The 27,454-nt window shown below is 48.3% G+C and overlaps 1 long non-coding RNA gene and 1 pseudogene across 2 annotated transcripts; both read left to right on the forward strand.

The window, feature by feature from the left end:
* Positions 1-16,963: 16,963 nt before the first annotated feature.
* Positions 16,964-18,527, forward strand: LOC706151 (actin, cytoplasmic 1 pseudogene; annotated as a pseudogene).
* A 1,709-nt stretch (positions 18,528-20,236) lies between these two features.
* LOC144331650 (uncharacterized) lies at positions 20,237-24,763 on the forward strand. 2 transcript variants are annotated; one of them, XR_013398993.1, is made up of 3 exons: positions 20,237-20,598; positions 23,888-24,310; positions 24,654-24,763. It is a non-coding gene; the product is annotated as an uncharacterized LOC144331650 (long non-coding RNA). The 2 variants fall into 2 exon arrangements; XR_013398992.1 differs by having other exon boundaries at positions 20,244-20,598; positions 23,888-24,320; positions 24,658-24,763.
* The last annotated feature ends 2,691 nt before the right edge of the window (positions 24,764-27,454 follow it).

The following is a 27,454-nucleotide window of genomic DNA, read 5'->3' on the forward strand; positions in this document are numbered from 1 at the left end:
GTGGAGCCGGGGGCGGGGCCTGTTCCAATCACGGGATCCGCCCTAGGCCCCAACGCGGTTAGCGCTTCCGCAAACTCCCCCGGCGTCACCCGGTGGCTCCCTTTAAAGGGGAGGATTTTAGCGGGGGGAGGATTTTAAGGGGGGAGGGGCGGGGGCGGACTCAGAATCTATTTTCAGTCGGTGGATAGTTACGAGGGAAGGTGCCTGGCTTTGGTGTCTGCGTAAGGGACCAGTGGGAACCGGGACGACGGAACCCCGGAGCTGCGCCGAGGAAGGCGCCAAGTCGCCACTCAGGTGGCCAAATGGGAGCGCCCGTCGGGCGGCCCTGCTCTTCGGCCCTTGGGCGGCGGGTCCCTCAAATCCCGGTCGAATCCACCTGGCAGGGTGTACCCACTGCTGGCTGTTCCGGGCCAGATACCCAGTGCGTCCTCACTTCTCCATTGCCCTCCCAAAGGGAGCAGTTCACATCCAAAAAGCACGTTGATTACGAGTTGTTTTCATATTCTCTGAATTTTCCTTTTCCTTTTTATTTTTATTTATTTATCTTATAACGAGCACTATTACTCTGACCGGAAAACAAAAATCACAGCAGTGGGAAGATGTTTCGGCACCAGACTCAAATTCATTTCTTGCCTTCCACGTGTGTCCACACGCCCCTACCAGGTAGCACTCTCACCACAGGAGCCTTTAAGTATTTTTCTAAACACGCTTGGGACCTGAAGACAGTTTTAGGGTTTGTCTTTTTTTTTGTCCGCTCCCAATAGACCAAGTTAATAAAAGATCACGTCCAGCCAGTGGCTTATCTAATGTAATTATGGGGAAAAAAACAAAAATGTGGTAAAGGTAAGGATGGAAAAAAGCAAAAATGTAATGGTGGGAGGAAATGTTGGAATATAAAGCCTAGTGTGTGGGACTCCACAGTTTTGCAGCTGAGGTCGGAGACGTGGTTTCAGGTTCCTACACATTACCCTGTGTTTGGCCATGGCTAAATTGGTACTGGAGGAGGTGGCAAGGGTGTAAGTGACCCTCAAAGAAACCCCCAAACCAATATCTACTGATACTGGTTAAAAGCTTTTTCTTGGGCAGGCACGGTGGCTCACGTCTGTAATCCCAGCACTTTGAGAGACCAAGGCGGGTGGATCACCTGAGGTCAGGAGTTGGAGAGCACCCTGGCCAACATGGTGAAACCCCGTTTCTACTAAAAATGCAAAAATTAGCCGGGTGTGGTGGTGCGCGCCTGTAATCCTAGCTACTTGCGAGGCTGAGGCAGGAGAATCGCTTGAACCCAGGAGGCAGAGGTTGCAGTGAGCTGAGATTGTGCCATTGCACTCCAGCCTGGGCGACAAGAGCAAAACTCTGTCCCAGAAATAAAAGAAAAAAAAAATTCTTTTATTTCATATCTCATGCTCCGTAGTTGGTATTTGCGAATTGTTGGATTTTCTTTGTTTGTTTGATATTGTTTCTGTTTGTTTTTTAAATGAATGTTGGGATGAATAAATAAGAACCTAATAGTGACGATTCTAATGGAGCAATTGAAGTTGCTGACAGGGATGGATTCTGTCCTGTAATGTTCGGGCCTAGATCACCCAAACTGCAGTAGAAAAGCAGGCAAATTTAAAAGGACAGAACCTCTTTATCTTAAAGTTGTTACAGTATGAATTCAATGTGTAGGAGTAAGATCAAGATTGGCCTTCAGGGATAATTTTGTTATTTTTAATAGTTTATACCCATATTCAGACTAAGGAGTACAAAGCAAAGAATGTTGGTCGGGCACAGTGTCTCATGCCAGTAATCCCAGCGCTTTAGGAGACGGGGATGGGAGGATCGCTTGAGCCCAGGAGTTTAAGACCAGCCTAGGAAACATAAAGAGACACCCTTATTCCCCATCTCTACAAAAGTTAAAAAAAAAAAAATTACTTAGACGTGGTGGCGTACACAGCACCTGTAGTCCCAGCTACTCCAGATACTGAAATGGGAGAATCATTTCAGCCTGGGAAGTCAAGGCTGCAGTGAGGCGTAGTCATGCCACTGCACTACAGCCTGGGCAATAGAGTGAGAGATCCTGTCTCTTAAGATAAATAGGGCCGGGCGCAGTGGCTCAAGCCTGTAATCCCAACACTTTGGGAGGCCGAGACGGGCGGATCACAAGGTCAGGAGATCAAGACCATCCTGGCTAACACGGTGAAACCCCGTCTCTACTAAAAAATACAAAAAAAAAACTAGCCAGGCGAGGTGGCGGGCGCCTGTATTCCCAGCTACTCGGGAGGCTGAGGCAGGAGAATGGCGTAAACCCGGGAGGCGGAGCTTGCAGTGAGCTGAGATCTGGCCACTGTACTCCAGCCTGGGCGACAGAGCGAGACTCCGTCTCAAAAATACATACATACATACATACATACATACATATTTTAAAAAACAAAGGAAAGAAATGAGAAATGCGAAGGACACCTGGAAACTTGCTCTGTCATTTCCTGGTGGGAGATTGCTTGCCCTGTTTTGTTTTTTTTTTTTTTTTTTGTGAGGCAGAGTCTGGCTCTGTTGCCAGGCTAGAGTGCAATGGCGCCATCTCGGCTCACTGCAACCTCCGCCTCCCTCCCGGGTTCAAGCGATTCTCCTACCTCGGCCTCCCGAGCAGCTGGGACTATAAGCGCGCACCACCACACCCAGCTAATTTTTGTATTTTTAGTAGAGATGGGGTTTCACCATTTTGGCCAGGATGGTTTCAATCTCTTGACCTCGTGATCCGCCCGCCTTGGCCTCCCAAAGTGCTGGGATTACAGGCATGAGCCACTGCACTTGGCCTGTTTTTTGTTTGTTTGTTTGTTTGTTTTGAGATGGAGCCTTGTTCTGTCACCCAGGCTGCAGTGCAGTGGCATGATCTCCATTAGCTGCAACCTCTGCCTCCCAGGTTCAAGTGATTCTTCTGCCTCCCTGGTAGCTGGGATTATGAGCATGAACCACCACGGAGCCAGCTATTTTTTTGCATTTTTAGTAGAGATGGGGTTTCACCATGCCAGGCTGGTCTCAAACTCCTCACCTCAGTTGATCCACCCACCTCAGCCTCCCAAAGTGCTGGGTTACAGGAATGAGCCACCGTGCCTGGCCCCAGCTGTTTTTTTTTCTTTTTTTTGTTTTTAAGTTTCTTTTTTTCCTTCTTTTGAGACATAGTCTCACTCTGTTGCCCAGGCTGGAGTGCAGTGGCATGAACTTGGCTTACTGTAGCCTCTGCTTCCCAGGTTCAAGCAATTCTCCTGCCTCAGCCTTCCTAGTATCCCTAGTAGCAGGGATTACAGACATGAGCCACTGAGCCTGGCCTTTTTTCTTTTCTTTTTTCTTTGTTTTTTTTTGAGACAGAGTCTCACCCTGTCACCCAGGCTGGAATGCAATGGCGCGATCTCAGCTCACTGCAACCTCCGTCTACAGGGTTTAAGCAATTCCCCTGCCTCAGCCTCCCGAATAGCAGGGATTACAGGCATGCGCCACCATGCCCAGTTAATTTTTTGTATCTTTAGTAGAGATGGGGTTTCACCGTGTTGACTGGGCTGGTCTCAAACTCCTGACCTCATGATCCGCCCGCCTCGGCCTCCCAAAGTGCTGGGGGTACAGGCATGAGCCACCGCGCCGAGCTTTTTTTTTTTTTTTCTTTCTTTCTTTCTTTTTAAAGAGTTTCTGTAAACTTTAGGAAAAGATTTGTTTACTTTTACAGAGGATCCAGGTTGAATCAAAGCAGCATTCAAATATACCTTGCCCACCTGGCCAAAAACACTTTAGGACTAGATATAAGAAGTGGATTGAAGGAAATCTGAGGAACATCCCATGAGAAAATTCAACCAAAAGAAATCAGAGGCCATGGCCCCCGGCTCTGCTGTAAATGGAGAACTCTGATGCTTGGTGCATCTCCTTGAGATGTGCTCCTCTGGCCTTTCCCCAGGATCCTGAACCTGAAATTGGCCATGTTGGAAGTGGCTGATGGCAAGAAAATAAGGATCACACAAAGGCAATCAAAGTGACTCTTAAGATGGCTTCAGAACAGCAGAATTGAGGCTGGGTATGGTGGCTCACGCCTGTAATCCCAGCATTTTGGAAGCTGAGGCAGGCAGATCACTAGAGGCCAGGAGTTCGAGACCAGCCTGGCCAACATAGCAAAATCCATCTCTACTTAAAATACAAAAAAGTTAGCTAGGCATGGTGGCACATGCCTGTAATCCCAGTTATTCCGGAGGCCAAGGTATAAGAATTGCTTGAACTCAGGAGGTAGAGGTTGCAGTGAACTAAGATCGTACCACTGCACTCCAGCCTGGGCAACAGAGTGAGACCCTGTTTCAAAAAAAAGAAAAGTAGATCACGCCTATAATCCCAGCACTGTGGGAGGACAAGGCGGGTGGATCACCTGAGGTCAGAAGTTCAAGACAAGCCTGGCCAAGATGGTGAAACCCCGTCTCTACTAAAAATACAAAAATTAGCCAGGCTTGGTGGCGGGCGCCTGTAATCCTAGCTACTCGGGAGGCTGAGGCAAAGAATTGCTTGAACCCAGGAGGTGGAGGTTACAGTGAGCCGAGATCGCGCCACTGCACTCCAGCCTGGGCAACAGAGTGAGACTCGGTCTCAAAAAAAAAGAAAAAAAAAGAAAGAAAAATAGAAAAAGAAAAATATTTTATTAGCCAATATTGGCAAGGAAGTGGAGAATTTGGGCTTTCATACACTGTTAGTGGAAATAGAGTGTGGTACAAACTTTTAGGTTCATACTGAATGTTTATAGCCTTTGAAAATCTCAGAATCTAGGACACATTCTACAAGTGTACAAAGATGCGAGAATGTTCCCTGCAGCAGTGTAATAGTCCCTCCTCTCCACTTTCCCCAACAAAGGGAAACAAACTAACAGCCTGTATGTAGGCGATTGGTTAAAAAACAAACAAACAATGGATATGATTCTCCTTATATGAGGTATCTCCAGTAGCCACATTCATAGAGATAGAAAGTAGAACAGTGGTTGCCAGGGGCTGGGGACAGAAGGGAATGGGGAAATCTATTTCTTAAGTACAAAGTTTCCCTTTGAGCAGATGAGCAAGTTCTGGAGATGGATGGTGGTGTTGGCTGTACAACAGTTTCAGTGTACTTAATGCCAATGAACTGTGCACTAAAAAATGGTTAAGAGGAAGCAGGTGTGGTGGCTCATGGCTATAATCCCAACACTTTAGGAGGCTGAGGCTGGAGGATCGATACTTTGAGTCTAGGAGTTGGAGACCAGCCTGAGCAACATGGTGAGACCCCCCACCACCCCGTCTCTACAAACATTAAAAAAAAAAGTTAGGCATGATGAGGCACACACACCTGTGGTCCCAGCTACTCAGGAGGCTGAGGTGAGAGGATCACCTGAGCCTGGGAGGTCAAGGCTGCAGTGAGCCGTGATCATGCCTCCACTATACTCCAGCATGGGTGACAGAGAGACCCTGTCTCAAAAAAAAAGGAAAAAAAGGTTAAGACCAGAAATTTTATGTATGTGTATTTCATGAGAACTTATTAACATTTTTTAAATGGTAAAAATGATAAATTTTATGTTCTTTCTCTCTATATATGTTATATATATACATATATAAAACATATGTATATATTCTTTTTGACACAGAGTCTCACTCTGTTGCCCAGGCTGGAGTGCAGTGGTGCAGTCTCTGCTCACTGCAACTTCCACCTCCTGAGTTCAAGTGATTCTTGTGCCTCAGCCTCCCAAGTACCTGGGACTACAGGTGTGTACCACCACACCAGCCAATTTTTGAATTTTTTTTTGTAGGGATGGGGTTTTACCATGTTGGCCAGGCTGGTCTCGAACTCCTGACCTCAGGTGATCCACCCTCTTTAGCCTGCCAAAGTGCTGGGATTACGGTCGTGAGCCACCACACATGGCCTACGTACCACAGATTTTATCACAGCTAGACAACAACAAAAACTATGGAACAGTCTTACAATGATGGGATACTATGCAGTCATTTGAAAATGAGTAGGCAGATATATACTACCATAGAAAGATGCCCATGTATTACTAAGGACAAAAAGAATATTGTTGAATAGCAGGTATAGAATGTCTCTATTTTCACAAATATAATGATTAATAATAACAAGTTAGACCAGGCACAGTGGCTCATGCCTGTAATCCCAGCACTTTGGGAGGCTGAGGCAGGAGGATCATGAGGTCAGGAGTTTGAGACCAGCCTGGCCAACATAGTGAAACCCTGTCTCTACTAAAATTACAAAAATTAGCCCGGCATGGTGGTGTGCGCCTGTAGTCCCAGCTACTCAGGAGGCCGATGCAGGAGAATCGCTTGAACCCGGGAGGCAGAGGTTGTGGTGACCCAAGATTGCACCACTGCACTCCAACCTGGGCAACACAGCAAGACTCTGTCTCAAAACAAAACAAAACAAAATAAAAAATAAATAAAGGGTTAGGGCCAGGCACAGTGGCTCACACCTGTAATCCCAACACTTTGGGAGGCTGAGGCAGGAGGATCACGAGGTCAGGAAATCCAGACCATCCTGGCTAACACACGTGAAACCCCGTCTCTACTAAAACTACAAAAAAGTATCTAGGCATGGTGGCACGTGCCTGTAGTCCCAGCTACTCGGGAGGCTGAGGCAGGAGAATGGCGTGAACCCGGGAGCTTGCAGTGAGCCGAGACCACACCACTGCACTCCAGCCTGGGCGATGAAGCAAGCCTCTGTCTCAATAAATAAATAAATAAAGGGTTAGAAGCTGATGGAATATGCACCAAACTGTTAGCAGTACTGGGGTGAGAGAAGTGTTATGAGTCGTGTTCATTGTACACTACAAATTTTTGTGATGTTTGAAGTCAAAATCAGAAAGGATTTTTTCTAAAAAAAAAATTCACGCAGCCGGGCGCGGTGGCTCACGCCTGTAATCCCAGCACTTTGGGAGGCCGAGACGAGCGGATCACAAGGTCAGGAGATCGAGACCATCCTGGCTAACACGGTGAAACCCCATCTCTACTAAAAAAATACAAAAAAGCTAGCTGGGTGAGGTGGCGGGCGCCTGTAGTCCAGCTACTCGGGAGGCTGAGGCAGGAGAATGGCATAAACCTGGGAGGCAGAACTTGCAGTGAGCTGAGATCCGGCCACTGCACTCCAGCCTGGGCAACAGAGCGAGACTCCGTCTCAAAAAAAAAAAACAAAACAAAACACTAACATTCATGCCAGGCACAGTGGATCATGCCTGTAATCCTAGCACTTTGGGAGGCCAAGGCGGGTGGATTGCTTGAGCTCAGGAGTTTGAAACCAGCCTGGGCAACATGGTGAAACTCTGTCTCTACTAAAATACAAAAAAAAAAAAAAATTTAGCCGGCATGGTGCCAGCCGCCTGTAGTCCCACCTACTAAGGAGGCTGAGACAGGAGAATAGTTTGAACCTGGGAGGCGGAGATTGCAGTGAGCTGAGATCACACCACTGAACTCCAGCCTGGGTGACAGAGCGATACTCCGTCTCAAAAAACAAAAACAAAAACACCTTCAATGGTTACTCTTTGCTGTTAGGGTAAAGTTTCAATTGCAGGGTTTCGTACATGCTTACCTACCTTATTTCTCTGAACTTCCGTCCCTGCAGCCAAGTGGAATTATTTCTATTCTTCTGGTGCCATGCTTTCTCTGTTGTTGGGAGAGTGACACATATACTGCTTCTGTCTGAAACACCACTGCAGTCCTTTCTTTACCCACAAATTCCTGATCACCCTTCAGGTCTCAACTAACATATTCCTTTTTCTATAAAGCTCCGCCTCCAGAGCCCTCTGAGCCTAGTTACACACTCCTCCTGTGCCCTCCCTGGCAAATACCCTGTACTTATTTTATTATTTGTTTATTTTAAATTAATTTTATTTAGTTTTTGATTTTTTAATTAATTAATTAATTTTTTGAGATGGAGTCTCACTCTGTTGCCCAGGCTGGAGTGCAGTGGTGCAATTTCAGCTCACTGCAACCTCTGACTCCTGGGTTCAAGCAATTCTTCTGCCTCAGCCTCCGAAGTAGCTGGGACTTCAGGCATCTGCCACGCCCAGCTAATTTTTTTGTATTTTTAGTAGAGATGGGGTTTTACCGTGTTAGCCATGACGGTCTCGATCTCCTGACCTCGTGATCTGCCCCCCATCAGCCTCCCAAAGTGCTGGGATGTGAGCCACTGTGCCCAGCCTTTTTTATTCTTATTTTTTGAGACAGAGTCTTGCTCTGTCACTGAGGCTGGAGTGCAGTGGTGCAATCTTGGCTCACTACAGCCTCTGCCTACCGGATTCAAGCAATTCTCCTGCCTCAGCCCCCCAAGTAGCTAGGATTACAGGGGCCTGCCACCATGCCCAGCTAATTTTTGTATTTTTAGTAGAGATGGAGTTTCACCATGTTGGCCAGTCTAGTTTTGAACTCCTGACCTCAGGTGATCCTCCCGCCTCAGCCTCCCAGAGTGCTGGGATTACAAGCATGAGCCACTGTGCCTGGCCTTCTTTTATTATTATAGTTATTATTTTATTTATTTATTTATTTATTTTGAGACGGAGTCTCCTTCTGTTGTCCAGGCTGGAGTGCAGTGGCGCTATCTCGGCTCACTGCAAGCTCCGCCTCCCGGGTTCACGCCATTCTCCTGCCTCAGCCTCCCGAGTAACTGAGACTACAGGCGCCCACCACCATGCCCAGCTAATTTTTTGTATTTTTAGTAGAGATGGGGTTTCACCGTGTTAGTCAGGATGGTCTCGATCTCCTGAACTTGTGATCGGCCCACCTCGGCCTCCCAAAGTGCTGGGATTACAGGCGTGAGCCACCGTGCCCGGCCTATTACTATAATTTTAATAGAGACAGCTCTCAGTATGTTGTCCAGGCTGGTCTTGAACTCCTGACCTCAAGCGATCCTCCTGCCTCAGACTCCCAAAGTGCTAGGATTATATGTGTGAGCCACCATTCCCAGCCTATCCTGTACTTTTGAATCACCTACATTGCACATCATATTATAGTTGCCTGGGTCCTTGTCAGCCTTTCCTGCACAGCAGGGAAGGTGACCATGTCGTCCATCTCTCTCTCCCAGCTCCTAATTTAAGATCTGATGAAGAGGGACTCAACCCAAACTTATTGATCAGATGAATATTGATTTGTGAATCTGGTCGGAGTTAGTGGATCCTCACCTGCCCCAACCTCATCTATGCTGCTACAGCAACAAGGGCTTTCTGGCCCTGAAAAGGACATGATCTAGCTTACTTGTCCATCAGGGTGCCAGTCAACCTCTCTCTCTTCTGGAATCTCAGATAGCTTGATTGGATTCTTTATAATTACACCAGAAAAGAGGAAGTGTTTACTCTGGGCAGTGAGCTCTAAAGGAAATGAAATGTCCTTCATGAGACCCCAAACTGAAGCAAAAGGTGTTGGAATGGAGGTCTTCCAACATGATATCCAGGACTCTTTCTACAGAACCCTTACTACTTTCTTTGGGTAGGAGGCAGGTCTTATGCTTCTTCAAGACCCCAGCACCTAGGACAGGAACTGGGACAGAATTCATAGCCAATGAGTGTTTATTGAATGAATAAAGAAAGAGGGAAATTCTATACATAAACATGCTCACAAACACACACTCACATGCACACAATATCTTTTCCACAAAATTTAAAAACAGATTGGTAAACTCACAAAAACAGCCACAGAACTTGTGACTTTCCATATCATTAGGCATGACTGTGCCACCATCAGGAATGAAATGCACCAACGGAACAAAAGGTAACCAAGGATCTTGCACTCTTTTAAAAAGAAATTATTTTTATAGAGACAGGATCTCGCTCTGTTGCCCAGACTAGAGTGCAGTGGTGCAATCATGGCTCACTGCAGCCTCCAATTCCTGGGCTGAAGTGATCCTTCCCACTCAGCATCACTGCAGGCGTGCAGTGCCATGCCCAGCTAATTTTGGTGTTTTGTTTTTTTTTTCCAGACAGTATTTCATTCTGTGGCCCAGACTGGAGTGCAGTGACACGATGTTGGTTCATTGCAACCTCCAAGTCCCGGGCTCAGCTGATCCTCCCACCTCAGCCTCTCGAGTAGCTGGGATTACAGGTCTGCATCACCATGCCGGCTTATTTTTCTATTTTTTTTTTTTTTTTTTTGAGACGGAGTCTCGCTCTGCCGCCCAGGCTGGAGTGCAGTGGCCGGATCTCAGCTCACTGCAAGCTCCGCCTCCCGGGTTCACGCCATTCTCCTGCCTCAGCCTCCCGAGTAGCTGGGACTACAGGCGCCCACCACCTCGCCCGGCTAGTTTTTTGTATTTTTAAAGTAGAAACGGGGTTTCACGGTGTCAGCCAGGATGGTCTCAATCTCCTGACCTCGTGATCCGCCCGTCTCGGCCTCCCAAAGTGCTGGGATTACAGGCTTGAGCCACCGCACCCGGCCTATTTTTCTATTTTTAATAGAGACTTTAAACAAGAGGGAGAGTAAGTCTTTGTACTCATTAATCAAGGACATTTCACTTGCTTTAGAGCTCCATGTTGCCCAGGCTGGTCTTGAGCTCCTGGGCTCAAGCGATCTGCCCACCTCAGCCTCCCAAAGTGCCGGGGTTACAGGCAGGAGCCACTGCACCCAGCCAAATTTTTGTATTTTTTGTAGGGACGGGGTCTCGCTGTGTTACCCAGGCTGGTCTCAAACTTCTGGCCTCAAGCCATCCTCCTGCCTCAGCCTCCCAAAGTGCTGGAATTACAGGCATGAGCCCCCATGCCTGGCCAGAACTTGCACTCTTTATACCCCAACCCAACCCTTATGAAGCCTCTTCTCTGTGCCCAGCACTGTGCTGGGTACTAGGAATTCAAAGATGGGGTACACACTGTTCCTGCCCCGGTGGCACACCATCTACTTGGAGAGAAGCTCATAGAGATAAATAGTTACTGGCCAGAGTGGTGGGGCTCCTGCAAGGCAAACATGGATGGATAATGCATGAGCATAAGCACCTGTCACACTGGTGCCTGAATGCTGCTCACCATGGGTATAGCATCATGTGCCCAGGCAGGAGAGGACACTGAAAAGGTGGGCCCCGCCAGACCACAAAGGGCCATGGGTACCACGCTGGGAAGTTTGGGCTGACACCTAGGTCCTGCTTTTCGTTTGGAATATGTGGTCTTTTTTTTTTTTTTTTTTTTTTTTTTTTTAGACAGAGTCTCACTTTGTCACCCAGACTGGAGTGCAGTGGCGCGATCTCAGTTCACTGCTACCTCTGCCTGCAGGGTTCAAGTGATTCTCCTGCCTCAGCCTCCTGAGCAGCTAGGACTACAGGCGTGCACCACCATGCCCTGCTAATTTTTTGTATCTTTAGTAGAGACAGGGTTTCGCCACGTTGGCCAGGCTGGTCTTGAACTCCTGACCTCAGGTGATCCACCCGCCTTGGCCTCCCAAAGTGCTGGGATCACAAGTGCGAGCCACCATGCCCGGCCGTAGAATATGTGGTCATCTTATCTATCAATGAGCACATCTGTACAATAATTCAGTGGAATATTAAAATATGTTAACAGTATTGGAAACAAAAGCCCGATTGACTTCACAACTAGAAAAAATACCTAAATTTTTGTCATATATATATATATATATATATATATTTTTTTTTTTTTTTTTTTGAGACATGGTTTCACTCTTGTTGCCCAGGCTGGAGTGCAATGACGTGATCTTGGCTCACCACAACCTCTGCCTCCCGGGTTCAAGCGATTCTCCTGCCTCAGCCTCCTGAGTAGCTGGGATTACAGGCATGTGCCACGACGCCCAGCTAATTTTTTTGTATTTTTGGTAGAGACGGGGTTTCTCCATGTTGGTCAGGCTGGTCTCAAACTCCCGACCTCAGGTGATCTGCCTGCCTCTGCCTCCCAAAATGCGGGGATTACAGGCATGAGCCACCGCGCCCGGCCTGGTCCTTTATATTCTAAAAGGATTCTCCAAATGATGGCAAAAGAAACTGATATGCAAATAAGATTTTTTTGATGCCTTGTACCCCCTAAGCTGATGCCATGTGTGGTAACTATAGCCACAATGTGTGGACCTATCAGACTGTGACTTTACCTAAAGGATCTCAAAATAGCTCTGCTCTGCTCTCTGCAGCAAGCAAGCGTCTGCTCTATTCGGCAGTAGCTCTTTCTTTACTATTGTTGCTATGTGACAAACTATTGGCTCTCAGTGTTAATCCAAGCCTGCCAGAGAAGGAGGGTGGGCAGGCAGCTTTGGGAGAAGCATCTTTTCTAGAATGTAACAAACAGGTCCTGAGCATTTCTTAGGTAACTGGCCCTGAAGATACAAATATCTGATTCAGTTAAATGAATATGAATTAACTCCTATGTGGCAAGCACTGTGTCAGGCAGCAGGGATACAAGAATAAATGGGCTGGGCACGGTGGCTCACGCCTGTAATCCCAGCATTTGGAAGGTCGAGGCAGGTGGATCACGTGGTCAGGAGATCGAGACCATCCTGGCTAACATGGTGAAACCCCGTCTCTACTAAAAATACAAAAAATTAGCCAGGCAGGCCGCGCGTGGTGGCTTACGCCTGTAATTCCAGCACTTTGGGAGGCCGAGGCGGGCGGATCACGAGGTCAGGAGATCGAGACCATCCTGGCTAACACGGTGAAACCCACTCTCTATAAAAATACAAAAAAATTTAGCCAGGTGTGGTGGCGGGCGCCTGTAGTCCCAGCTACTCGGGAGGCTGAGGCAGGAGAATGGCATGAACCTGGGAGGCGGAGCTTGCAGTGAGCCGAGATCGCGCCACTGCGCTCCAGCCTGGGCAACAGAGTGAGACTCCGTCTCAAAACCAGGCACTTGTAGTCCCAGCTACTTGGGAGGCTGAGGCAGGAGAATGGCATGAACCCGGGAGGCGGAGCTTGCAGTGAGCCAGGATAGCGCCACTGCACTCCAGCCTGGGCGACAGAGCGAGACTCCATCTCAAAAAAAAAAAAAAGAATAAATGAAACTCACCTGGTTTCTGTCTTCAGTTGCTCACTACCTAGTAGGAGAGACAGACTCATAAATAGGAAACAGCAAGCTCATGTGGGAGATGCAATGATAGAGGCTTGGGTGCTGTATAGACATTCAGAGAGTGCTTCAGATGAGTTCAACAGTGGGCATGGTGATGTGCCCGTGGGATGCCCACATGGAGATCATGCATGGACAACTGGACAAACAAGTCCACAGGAAAACCAGACTCAGTCCATGTTCTTGAGGGTCTTACTATCTAGTGAAACAGAAATGTAAACACAATGACACAATAGATCTATGACAGTATTTTTTTTTTTTTCAGACGGAGTATTGCTCTGTCACCAGGCTGGAGTGCAGTGGCACAATCTGGCTCACTGCAACCTCTGCCTCCAGGGTTCAAGCGATTCTCCTGCCTCAGCCTCCCAAGTAGCTGGGATTACAGGCATGCGCCACCACACCCAGATAATTTTTGTGTTTTTAGTAGAGACGAGGTTTCACCATGTTGGCCAGGATGGTTTTGATCTCCTAACCTCGTGATCCGCCTGCCTTGGCCTCCCAAAGTGCTGGGATTACAGGCATGAGCCACCGTACCTGGCCCAATGACAGAACTTTGTAGTGGAAGTTAACACAGAGGTTCACACAAAGGTGATGATATAACTACCACAGCCTGGAAATGTTGACGTTCATCTAGGAGACAACCTAGGAGCTGATTTTTGTTTGTTTGTTTGTTTTGTTTTTGAGACAGAGTCTTGCTTTGTTGCCCAGGCTAGAGTGCAGTGGCTTGACCTTGGCTCACTGCAACCTCTGCCTCCCAGGTTCAAGCGATTCTCCTGCCTCAGCATCCTGAGTAACTGGGATTATAGGTAACTGCCACCATGCCCAGCTAATTTTTGTACTTTTAAATAGAGATGGGGTTTCACCAGGTTGGCCAGGGTGGTCTTGAACTCCTGATCTCAAGTGATCTGCCTACCTCGGCCTCCCCAAGTGCTGGGATTACAAGCATGAGCCACCGCAGCTGGCAGGAGTTGAGCCTTTTTTTTTTTTTTTGAGACAGAGTTTTACTCTGTCACCCAGGCTGGAGTGTGGTGGCTGGATCTCGGCTCACTGCCAGTTCCGCCTCCCAGGTTCACGCCATTCTCCTGCCTCAGCCTCCCGAGTAGTTGGGACTACAGGCGCCCACCACCATGCCCAGCTAATTTTTTGTAGTTTTAGTAGAGACGGGGTTTCACCATGTTAGCCAGGATGGTCTCGATCTCCTGACCTCGTGATCCGCCCACCTCGGCCTCCCAAAGTGCTGGGATTACAGGCGTGAGCCACCATACCCCGCCAGGAGTTGAGTTTTGAATGATTCCGAATGGTTTTCCTGGGCAAAAGGAAGAAGCCTGTGTGAAATAATTGGACAACTGCTTGGCTCTGCAGTCCAGGCACAAATAAGGTGGACATGGCCAGGGCTGGCACAGCAAATCTGTAAAGCCCAGCACCCGAACGATGGGCATGGTGATGTGGCTTTTACTAGAGAGGGGAATATATGGCACTGCCTGGTGACGGAAGACGTATGGGGGTATCCAGGTTGCTAGAGGCATACAAGACAGCACGCCTTGGCCAAGCATGGTGGCTCCTGCCTGTAGTCCCAGCACTTTGGGAGGCCAAGGTAGGAGGATCATTTGAACCAGTGGTTTGAGACCAGCCTGGGCAACACAGCAGGACTTCATCTCTACAAAATAATAGAAAATTAGCCAGGCTTGGTGGCGCATGCACACCTGTAGTCCCAGCTACTCGGGAGACTAAGGAAGGAGGATCACTAGAGCCCAGGAGTTCAAGGCTGCAGTGAGCTGTGATTGTGCCACTGCACTATAGCCTAGATGACATGGTGAGACCTCTGTCTCATAAAAAGAAAAGAAAAGAAAAGAAAAAGACAGCAAGGCTTCACCATTCCATGCTCCTCCAACTTGACAAACATCATATTCCATATGGACTGCCAAGACCGCAGGGCTTCAGGTGCATCTCCATGAGACACAAGAGGAATGCCTGCCTGGTCTTCCTCCTTGCAGTCTCACTGCAGGTTGATCTTTTGTACTACTTTGATTCATCTTTGCATAAATAAAAATAAATGCAATTTCAAATCAAATCCAAATTAGTACCTCGGTTTAAATTCTTGAACTTCAGTTAAATTCTGTGCTTTGACCTAGCTCAGCTTTCTGGGTAAGATAAACAGACTCTTGGCCGGGCGCGGTGGCTCAAGCCTGTAATCCCAGCACTTTGGGAGGCCGAGTCGGGCGGATCACGAGGTCAGGAGATCGAGACCATCCTGGCTAACACGGTGAAACCCCGTCTCTACTAAAAAATACAAAAAAACTAGCCGGGCGTGGTGGCGGGCGCCTGTAGTCCCAGCTACTTGGGAGGCTGAGGCAGGAGAATGGCGTAAACCCGGGAGGCGGAGCTTGCAGTGAGCTGAGATCCGGCCACTGCATTCCAGCCTGGGTGACAGAGTGAGACTCCGTCTCAAAAAAAAAAAAAAAAAAAAGAGAAACAGACTGTTGATAGGGCTGATGAAATCACTCTTGCTGCTGCCAAATGTGTAGAAAAACCAGTAGGGAGATTCATTAAGTGATTTATTTATTTATCAGAAATGTATTGAGGCCAGGCACGGTGGCTCACACCTGTAAAGCCAGCACTTCGGGAGGCTGAGGCAGGAGGATTGCGTGAGCCCCGGAGTTTGACCAGCCTGGGCAACATAGTGAGACCCTATCTCCACTAAAAATAAAAATAATTAGCCAAGCGTGGTTGTGCTTGTAGTCCCAGCTACTCAGGAGGCTGAGGGGGGAGGATTACTTGAGCCCTGGAGACTGAGATTGCAGTGAGCCATGATTGCACCACTGCACTCCAGACTGGACAACAGAGTGAGACTTTGTCTCAAAAACAAACAAAAAAATTATTGAAGTGGCACCTTATGTGGCAAACAAAGGGTGAGTTTATTTAATCTATAGAGGTCTTGTAAATGGATGAGAAAAAGAAAAGGGGGGAAAAATAGGCAACACCTCCCAAAACAATAAGCAGTTGTAGCTGACTAACCCTCAGGAGAGTGCTAATAATTCCCACCTCCTAGTGTCCACATCCTTGTATGATCCCCTCACTTTGCTTGTGGGCAGAACCTATGACCCACTTCTAATGAATATGGCAAAGGTGGTGGGCTGTCACTTCCAGATTATATCATGTTATATAAGACTCTATGTTAGCAGATTGAATCAGTAGATTTCCTTGCTGGCTTGATGAAATAACCCACATGTTACGGAAGCCCACTTGGCAAGGGACTCTGGGTGGCCTCTAGAATCTGCCAGAGGCCTCCTGCCAACAATAAAAAGCCAGGGCCCTCAGCCACATAGCCACAAGGAAATGAATTCTGCCAACAATCTGCACGAGCTTGCAAGCAGATTCTTCCCCACTGGAGCCTCCAGATGACAATGTAGCCCAGTCCATACCTTGATTGCAGCCCTGGAAGACCCTGGGCAGAGGACCTGGCTAAGTTATGCCTGGACTGCTGACCCACAGAAATTGTGAGACAAGGCCCGAGCACAGTGGCTTACGCCTGCAATCCCAGCCCTTTGGGACGCTTGAGCCCAGGAGTTCGAGAGCAGCCTGGGCAACAAAGTAGAACTCCCCACCCACCCCACCTCTTTTTTTTTTTCTTTTTTTTGAGACAGGATCTCACTCTGTCACCCAGGCTTGAGTGTAGTGGCATGGTTATAGCTCACTACAACCTCTGCCTCCTGGGTTCAAGCAATTCTTCAACCTCAGCCTCCCATGTAACTGTGTCTACAGGCTGGAGCCACAAACACCTAACTAATTTTTGTATTTTTTGGAGAAATGAGGTTTTGCCATGTTGGCCAGGCTTGTCTTAACTCCTGAGCTCAAAGCTATCTGCCTGCCTCAGCCTCCCAAAGTGCTTGGATTTGCCGTGTTGGCCAGGCTTGTCTTGAACTCCTGAGCTAAAAGAAATCCACCTGCCTCAGCCTCCGAAAGTGCTGGGATTACAGGCGTGAACCACCATAGCTGGCTAGGCATGGTGGCATGTATGTGTAGTCCCAGGGAGCTCGAGGATCACTTAAACCCAGGAAGTAGAGGCTGCAGGGAGCCATGTTTGTGCCCCTGCACTCCAGTGTGGGCAACAGAGTAAAACTCTGTCTCAAAAAAAAAAAAAAAAAAAAAAAAAAGAAGGAGACTGCGTCCGCCCCGCAAGCACAAAGCCTCTCCGTCACCACTCCGCTGCTTGTCCACACCCGCAGCCAGCTCACCATGGATGATGATATCGCTGAGCTTGTTGTTGACAACGGCTCTGGCATGTGCAAGGCCAGCTTCACAAGCGAGGATGTCCCCTGGGCCGTCTTCGCCTCCATCGTGGAGTGCACCAGGCACCAGGGCGTGATGGTGGGCATGGGTCAGAAGGACTCCTATGTGGGCAACGAGGCCCAGAGCAAGAGAGGCATCCTCACCCTGAAGTACCCCATCGAGCACGGCATCGTCACCAACTGGGATGACATGGAGAAGATCTGGCACTACACCTTCTACAACGAGCTACGTGTGGCTCCCGAGGAGCACCCTGTGCTGCTGACCGAGGCCCTCCTGAACCTCAAGGCCAACCGTGAGAAGATGACCCAGATCATGTTTGAGACCTTCAGCACCCCAGCCATGTATGTGGCCATCCAGGCCGTGCCGTCCCTGCACGCCTCTGTCCGTACCACTAGCATTGTGATGGACTCTGGCGGGGTCACCCACACTGTGCCCATGTACAAGGGGTATGCCCTCCCACATGCCATCCTGCCTCTGGACCTGGCTGGCCGGGACCTGACTGACTACCTCGTGAAGATCCTCACTGAGCACAGCTACGGCTTCACACCACAGCTGAGCGGGAAATCGTGCGTGACATCAAGAGGAAGCTGTGCTACGTTGCCCTGGATTTCAAGCAGGAGATGGCCATGGCGGCCTCCAGTTCCTCCCTGGAGAAGAGCTACGAGCTGCCCGATGGCCAGGTCATCGCCATTGGCAACAAGCGGTTCCACTGCCCCAAAGCGCTCTTCCAGCCTTCCTTCCTGGGCATAGAATCCTGTGGCATCCACGAAACTACCTTCAACTCCATCAAGAAGTGTGACGTGGACATCCGCAAAGATCTGTACACCAACACAGTGCTGTCTGGCAGCACCACCATGTACCCTGGCATCACCAACAGGATACAGAAGAAGATCACCGCCCTAGCGCTCAGCACAGTGAAGATCAAGATCATTGCTCCTCCTGAGTGCAAGTACTCCGTGTGGCTCAGCAGCTCCATCCTGGCCTCGCTATCTACCTTCCAGCAGACGTGGATCAGCAAGCAGGAGTACGACGAGTCCGGCCCCTCCATCGTCCACCACGAATGCTTCTAGGTGGACTGTGACTTAGTCGCATTACACCCTTTCTTGACAAAACCTAACACGCAGAAAACAAAATAAGATTGGCATGGTTTTATTTTTGTTGTTGTTTTGTTTTGGGCTTTTTTCTGGGCTTGACTCAGGATTTAAAAACTGGAACGCTGAAGGTGACAGCAGTCGTTTGGTGCAAGCATCCCCCAAAGCTCTACCATGTGGCTAAGGACTTTGATTGTACGTTGTTCTTTTTTTTAATAGTCATTCCAAATATCGTGAGATGCATTGTTACAGGAAGCCCCTTGTCCTCCTAAAAGCCACCCCACTTCTCTCTAAGGAGAATGGCCCAGTCCTTTCCTGAGTCCACACAGGGGAGGTGATAGCATTGCTTTCATGTAAATTATGTAATGCAAAATTTTTTAAATCTTTGCCTTAGTATTTTTTATTTTGTTTTATTTTGAATGATCAGCCTTCATGCCCTACCTTTTTTGTCCCCTAACTTGAGATGTATGAAGGCTTTTGGTCTCCCTGGGAGTGGGTGGAGGCAGCCAGGGCTTACCTGTACACTGACTTGAGACCAAGTTGAATAAAACTGTACACCTCAAACAAAAAAAAAAAGGCAGAGGCTCTGCCCTCATGACCTAATCAACCTGACCACCTCTCAGAGTCCCACCTCCTAATATCATCACCTTGGTGACTAGATTTCAACATGATTTTTGGAGGAACATATATATACATTCAAAGCTGGCAATCATACACACAAGGCATACGTGAAATATAATAAGTACAATTTAAAGATAAAGCCAACATTTGTGTAATCATTATCCAGGCCATGAAATAAAATATAGCGAGTCTTAGCAGACCAGTTCCCAACTGTGTGACCTTCCCATATAGCCTTTGCTTCTCTGAAGATGTCACCACTACACTGACTCCATCACTGTTATTCCCTTTCCTTCTGGCAATCCAGCCACATTGATGTGTAAAGCTGTGATTTGTTCGTTTTATTGCTGTGTGATTTCCACTGTATTAATAAACCACAATTTAGTTTTCCACTTTACTATGAACAAACATTTGAGGTCCCCCCCTACTTTCTTATTTTTTTTTTTTTTTTTGAGACGGAGTCTCACTTTGTCCCCCTTGCTGGAGTGCAGTGGCCGGATCTCAGCTCACTGCAAGCTCCGCCTCCCGGGTTCAGGCCATTCTCCTGCCTCAGCCTCCCGAGTAGCTGGGACTACAGGCGCCCGCCACCTCGCCCGGCTAGTTTTTTTGTATTTTTTAGTAGAGACGGGGTTTCACTGTGTTAGCCAGGATGGTCTCGATCTCCTGACCTCGTGATCCACCCGTCTCGGCCTCCCAAAGTGCTGGGATTACAGGCTTGAGCCACCGCGCCCGGCCCTACTTTCTTATTTTTAGAGACAGGGTCTCACTGTGTTTGTTGCTCAGGCTGGAATGCAGTGGTTAAATCACAGTTCACTGTAGCCTCAAACTCCTGGGCTCAAGTGGTCCTCCCACCTTAGCTTCCTGAGTAGCTGGGACCACAGGTGCATGCCACCAAGCCCAGCTAGATTTTCCATTTTTGTTCTATTAGAAACACTTCTGCTCCGAACAATAATCTGTAAGACTCCTGGAATGCATAGGGAAGGCTTCATCAAGGAGTGTGTATACTAGGAGTGGAATTGCTGGGATAAAGGGTAGGTATATCTTCAGTTTTTCTAGATAATGCTAAACCATTTGTCTATACAGTTTACCAATTTCTACTCCTGCCCCAGTGTGTGAGAGTTCCCACTTTTCCACTTCACTGGCAATATTTGGTTTTCACGGACTTCTTAATTTTAACCACTCAGATGAGCGTGCAATGGCGCTTTATTGTGATTTGAGGGTTGTTTTTTTTTTTTTTTTTTTTTTTTGAGACATATCTCACTCTCTTGCCCAGGCTGGAGTGTAATGGCACGATATCGGCTCACTGCAACATCTGCCTCCCGGGTTCAAGTGATTCTGGTGCCTCAGCCTCCCGAGTAGCTGGGATTACAGGCGTATGCCACAATACTGGCTGATTGTATTTTCACTAGAGACAGGATTTTGCCACTTTGGCCAGGCTGGTCTTGAACTCCCAACCTCAGACGATCCGCCCACCTCGGACTCCCAAAGTGCTGGGATTATAGGCGTGAGCCACCATGCCTGGCTGACTCTAATTTTTAATTGGTCGTTCCTTTATTGCCCATTTGGATTTCTTCTTTTGTGACATTCCAGTTCAAGTTTTTGTTCAATTTCTTGTTTATCTTCGTCTCATTGATGTGATTTGTAATCTCCCACTTTGTTATTTGCCCTTTAAGTTTGCAAATGGATCTTAAGTATATGATAAGATGTTCAACTTCAACTATAAAAAGAGATATGACAAAACCACAATGATATTCTTTTTGACACTATCAGATAGGCCAAAAACCAAAGGGTTAAATAATACCATGTTGACAGTCATGTGAAGAATGTATGGATCACAGTGTAAATTGGTGAACTTCAGTGGAAAGCAGTCTGGCACATCTAACACAATATTAAAATTGTGTGAGGCTGGGCCTGTAATCCCAGCACTTTGGGAGGCCAAGGCAGGAAGATCACAAGGTCAGGAGTTCAAGACCAACCTGGCCAATATGGTGAAACCCCATCTCTACTGAAAATACAAAAATTAGCCGGGCATGGTGGCGTGCGCCTGTAGTCCCAGGTACTCAGGAGGCTAAGACAGAAGAATCGCTTGAACGCAGGAGGCAGAAGTTGCACTGAGTCGAGATTGCACCACTGCACTCTAGCCTGGGTGATAGAACAAGACTCTGTCTCAAAAAAAAAAAAGAGTGTGTGGGCCGGGCCTATAATCTCAGCACTTTGGGAGGCTGAGGCAGGTGGATCACTTGAGGCCAGGAGTTCAAGACCAGCTTGGCCAACATGGTGAAACCCTGTCTCTATTAAAAATACAAAAATTAGGCCGGGTGCAGTGGCTCACGTCTGTAATCCCAGCACTTTGGGAGGCCGAGGCAGGCGGATCACCTGAGGTAGGGAGTTCGAGACCAGCCTGACTAACATGGAGAAACCCTGTCTCTACTAAAAATACAAACATTAGCCGGGTATAGTGGTGGGCACCTATAGTCCCAGCTACTAAGGAGGCTGAGGAAGGAGAATTGCTTGAACCCGGGAGGCGGAGGTTGTGGTGAGCCAAGATTGCACCATTGCACTCCAGCCTGGGCAACAAAAGCGAAACTCAAAAAAAAAAAAAAAAAATTAGCCAGGCATAGTGGCACTTGCCTGTAATCCCAGCTACTTGTGAGACTGAGGCATGAGAACCACTTGAACCTGGGAGACGGAGGTTGCAGTGAGCCAAGATTGTGCCACTGCCCTCCAGCCTGGGCAACAGAGCCAAGAGAGCGAGACTGTCTCAAAACAAAAAAAAAGTGTGTGTCCAGTTTCCCTCAACTATTTCACTTTTCAGAATTTGTCCTATGGATATACTCACTTATGTGTGAAATGACAGGTTCAAGGATATTCAGGGTAACATTGCTTATAATAGCAAAATATTGAAAAGAACTTGACCAGGCGAGGTGGCTCAGACCTGTGATCCCAACGCTTTGGGAGTCCAAGGTGGGTGGATCCCTTGGGCTCATGAGCTGGAGACCAGCCTAGGCAACATGATGAAAGCTCATCTCTACAAAAAAAAAAAAAAAAAAATACAGAAAGTAGCCAGACATTGTGGCATGTGCCCGTAGTTCCAGCTACTCGGAGGCTGAGGCAGGAAGATCAATTGAGCCCAGAAGATTGAGGCTGCGTGAGTCCTCATCATGACATTGCATTCCAGCCTGGGCGACAGAAGGAGACCCTGTCTCATGGCCGGGCGCGGTGGCTCAAGCCTGTAATCCCAGCACTTTGGGAGGCCGAGACGGGCGGATCACGAGGTCAGGAGATCGAGACCATCCTGGCTAACACGGTGAAACCCCGTCTCTACTAAAAAATACAAAAAAACTAGCCGGGCGAGGTGGCGGGCGCCTGTAGTCCCAGCTACTCGGGAGGCTGAGGCAGGAGAATGGCGTGAACCCGGGAGGCGGAGCTTGCAGTGAGCTGAGATCCGGCCACTGCACTCCAGCCTGGGCGACAGAGCGAGACTCCGTCTCAAAAAAAAAAAAAAAAAAAAAACAGAAGGAGACCCTGTCTCAAAAAACAAACAAGCAAACAAACAAACAAACACAAAATACTAAAAAACCCAGCCTGGACAACATGACAAAACCTTGTCTCTACCAAAAAAAAAAAATTAGCCAGGCGTGATGGCATGCATCTGTAGTCCAGCTTCTCAGGAGGCTGAGGAGGGAGGATTGCTTGAGCCCAGTAGGTTGAAGCTACAGTGAGCTGTGACTGCATCACTGCACTCCAGTCTGGGTGACAGAGTGAGACCCCACTTCAAACAAAACAAAAAGAACTTAATTTAATTTATTATTTATTTGAACTTAAATAAAGAACTTAAATGCCCAGTGATGAAGGCTGATTAAAAAATTTATGATACGGCCGGGCGCGGTGGCTCACGCCTGTAATCCCAGCACTTTGGGAGGCCGAGGCGGGCGGATCACAAGGTCAGGAGATCGAGACCACGGTGAAACCCCGTCTCTACTAAAAATACAAAAAATTAGCCGGGCGCGGTTGTGGGCGCCTGTAGTCCCAGCTACTCGGGAGGCTGAGGCAGGAGAATGGCGTGAACCCGGGAGGCGGAGCTTGCAGTGAGCCGAGATCGCGCCACTGCACTCCAGCCTGGGCGACAGAGCAAGACTCCGTCTCAAAAAAAAAAAAAAAAAAAAAAAAAAAGACAAGCAAAGCCGGGCGCGGTGGCTCAAGCCTGTAATCCCAGCACTTTGGGAGGCCGAGACAGGCAGATCACGAGGTCAGGAGTTCGAGACCATCCTGGCTAACACGGTGAAACCCCGTCTCTACTAAAAAATACAAAAAACTAGCCGGGCGAGGTGGCGGGCGCCTGTAGTCCCGGTTACTCGGGAGGCTGAGGCAGGAGAATGGCATAAAAACCCGGGAGGCAGAGCTTGCAGTGAGCTGAGATCCGGCCACTGCACTCCAGCCTGGGCGACACAGCGAGACTCCGTCTCAAAAAAACAAAAAACAAAAAACAAAAAAAATTAGCTGGGCGTGGTGGCAGGTGCCTGTAATCCCAGCTACTTCGGAGGCTGAGGCAGAAAAATCACTTGAACCCGCGAGGTGGAGCTTGCAGAGAGCCAAGATCGCTCCATTGCATTTCAGCCTGGGCAACAAGAGAGAAACGCCGTCTCAAAAAAAAAAAAAGGTATAGAGGTATAGTCAGTGGGTGATTGGGGAATCAGGGTGAAAAGAGATCTTTTTGTTTTTACTGTACATCACTTTGCACCTTTCAGATTTTCTATGATATGCATGTATTCCCTATGAAAAGTAAGTCAAATGGCCAGGCACAGTGGCACACGCCTGTGATCCCAGCACTTTGGGAGACCAAGGTGGGTGGATCACCTAAGATTAGGAGTTCGAGACCAGCCTGGCCAACATGAGGAAACCCTGTCTCTGGGCGACAGCGTGAGACTCCGTCTCAAAATAAAATAAAATAAAATAAAAAATAGTAAGTCGAGTGATTTCAACATGTCAGCCTATACTAAATTCTAGAGGTACAGTGGTGAACAAAACAGAAACCTTGCCTTAGGGAGCTGCCAGTCTGATGCCGGGAGACACTCCCTGAACCCAGCGCTGCAGGGATGTGTGATGAGCGCTGTGACGGGGCACACCAACACCAAGGCACTTCGGAGGAGAGGGATGCACAGCAGGGATACCCAGCAGTCTTGGAGGTGGGCAGGCAGCCTGAAATTTACATGGGGGGCAGAAAGAAGAGGGAGCCAGTCCATGGAGGTGGCTTAAGGGACAGGAGGCCCCAGCAGAGAAAACAACATTTGTGGAGGAGGGCAAAGCTCTGTCAGTTTGAGGAACTGAAAGAAGTTCAGCTCAACCGGAAGCTGACATGAGTCAAATTGGTTTTCAGAAAAAGCCATGCTAGAAATGTGGAGAAAGGATTGAAAGGGGTAAGAGTGGAGTCAAGAAGATGGGTTAGGCCAGGTGCGGTGGCTCATGCCTGTAATCCCAACACTTTGGGAGGCCAAGGTGGGCGGATCACCTGAGGTCAGGAGTTCGAGACCAGTCTGGCCAACAAGGCGAAACCCCATCGCTACTAAAAATACAAAAAAATTAGCCGGGCGTGGTGGCGTGTGCCTGTAATCTCAGCTACTTGGGAGGCTGAGGCAGGAGAATCACTTGAACCCGAGAAGCGGAGGCTGCAGCGAGCCAAGATTGAGCCACTGCACCCCAGCCTGGGCGACAGAGCAAGACTCCATCTCAAAAAAAAAGAAAAGAAAAAAAGAAGAAAAGAAAAGAAGATGGGTTAGGAAGCTTCCGTAGTCATCGGACAAGAGAAGACAGGAGGCTGGATTAAGGAGGCTAAAGCAGGCAGATCTCTTGAGGTCAGGAGTTCAAGACCAGCCTGTCTAACCTGGTGAAACCCCATCAACACTAAAAATACCAAAAAAATTAGCCCGGCATGGTGTCGGGCACCTGTAATCCCAGCTACTCGGGAGGCTGAGGTTCAAGAATCACTTGAACCCAGGAGGCAGAGGTTGCAGTGAACCGAGATCACTCCACGGCACTCCAGCCTAGGTAACAGAGAGAGACTCTGTCTCAAAAGAAAAAAAGGAAAAAAAAAAAAAAAAAGAATTTCCTATATGGGCAGCACCTGTCCAGCACTTGGTGTGATTCCGTCACTCAGTCTTCTCGGCAACCAGGGAAGTAGGTACTGCCGTAACGAGAATTTACAGATTAAAAGTTGAAGAAGGTTAAGAAACTTCATTGAGGCCAGGCGTGGTGGCTCGTCCCTGTAATCCCAGCACTTTGGGAGGCCAAGGTGGGTGGATTGCTTGAGCTCATGTGTTTGAGACCAGCCTGGGCAACACCACGAAACCCCATCTATACCAAAAATACAAAAATTAGCTGGTCATGGTGGTGTGCACCTGTGGTCCCAGCTACTTGAGAGACTGAGGTGGGAGGATCTCTTGAGCCCAGGAGGCAAGGCTGCAATGAGAGACCACCAAGTCCAGGGAACACAGAGACAAACCCAACCCTGTTTGTGTCCTCATGGAACTTCAGGGCCAGGAATGGTGATGTTAGTGACCTTTATGCTAAGAGAAGGGTAGCAGGGCACCGGGAGCTGTGGGAGCATAGGGCAGGGAGAGGAGATCTAACCCAACTTGGGGAGAAGGTTCCTTAATACAAGATGTGGCTGGAGGTAAATCTTATTTAAAAAAAAATTTTTTTTGAGACGGAGTCTGGCTCTGTCACCCAGGCTAGAGTGCAGTGGCACGATCTCTGCTCACTGCAACCTCCACCTGCCAGGTTCAAGCGATTCTCCTGCCTCAGCTTCCCAAGTAGTTGGGATTACAGGCATGCACCACCATGCCTGTCTAATTTTTATTTATTTATTTATTTTTGAGACCGAGTCTCTCTCCATCATGCAGGCTGGAGTGCAGTGGCGCAATCTCGGCTCACAGCAATCTCCACCTCCCGGGTTCAAGCGATTCTTCTGCCTCAACCTCCCGAGTAGGAGGGATTACAGGCATGCGCCACCGTGCCCGGCTAATTTTTTTTTTTTTTGAATTTTTAGTAGAAAGGGGGTTTTGCCATATTGGCCAGGCTGGTCTGGAACTTCTGAACTCAGGTGATCCACTTGCCTCGGCCTCCCAAAGTGCTGGGATTATAGGCATGAGCCACCGTGCCCGGCCAATTTTTTTTTTATTTGTATTTTTTTTAGTAGAGACAAGGTTTCACCATGTTGACCAGGCTGGTCTCGAACTCCTGACCTCAGGTGATCCTGAGGCCTGCCTCAGCCTCCCAAAGTGCTGGGATTACAGGCGTGAACCACTGTGCCTGGCCTGGGTAAATCTTGAAGGACAAGTAGTGACAGACAAGTAAAGGAGAGAGCCTCAGGCGGACAGAGTGGTGTGGATGAAGGTGCCTGCCATTAAGTGAAGGTGTCTCATTACACTGTACCCTATCAGCACACATCTTCTTATTCCTTCTTATTCTGGAAACCATGCTGAACAATAGCCACTATCTGGGGCACATTGCTTTCACAGAGGAGGACTAACCAAAAGTACCCCAGCCAAGCTACACAATTGCATTTCAAGCTCTGCTCAAATGTGACAAAGTTCAGGCCGGGCGCAGTGGTTTACATCTGTAATCCCAGCACTTTGGGAGACCGAGATGGGAGGATCACTTGAGCCCAGGAGATCCAGACCAGCCTGGGCAACATGGTGACACCGCTTCTTTAAAAAAAAAAAAGGCCGGGCATGGTGGCTCACGCCTGTAATCCAGCACTTTGGGAGGCAGAGGCAGACAAATCATCTGAGGTCAGGAGTTCAAGACCAGCCTGGCCAACATGGAGAAACTCCATTTCTACTAAAATACAAAGATTAGCTAGGCATGGTGGTGCACGCCTGTAATCCCAGCTACTCCGGAGGCTGAGGCACAAGAATTGCTTGAATCCAGGAGGTGGAGGTTGCAGTGAGCCAAGATAGAGCCACTGCATTCCAGCCTGCGTGACAGAGTGAGACTCTGTCTAAAAAAAAAAAAAAAAAGGACAAGGCCGGGCATGGTGGCTCACGCCTGTAATCCCAGCACTTTGGGAGGCCGAGGTGGGCGGATCACGAAGTCAGGAGATCGAAACCATCCTGGCTAACACAGTGAAACCCCGTCTCTACTAAAAATACAAAAAATTAACTGGGTGTGGTGGTGGGCGCCTGTAGTCCCCACTACTTGGGAGGCTGAGGCAGGAGAATGGTGTGCACCCGGGAGGCAGAGCTTGCGGTGAGCCGAGATTGCACCACTGCACTCCAACCTGGGTGACAGAGACTCTGTCTCAAAAAAAAAAAAAAAAAAGGGACAAAATTCATGTCCACTCATGTCCCTTTGTTCAAAACATGTCATAATGTCATATGGCCAATTCTTTTTTTTTTTTTTTTTTTTTGAGACAGAGTCTTGCTCTGTCGCCCAG

Source organism: Macaca mulatta, chromosome 10 (genome assembly GCF_049350105.2).
Source record: "Macaca mulatta isolate MMU2019108-1 chromosome 10, T2T-MMU8v2.0, whole genome shotgun sequence".
Classification (NCBI taxonomy): domain Eukaryota; kingdom Metazoa; phylum Chordata; class Mammalia; order Primates; family Cercopithecidae; genus Macaca; species Macaca mulatta.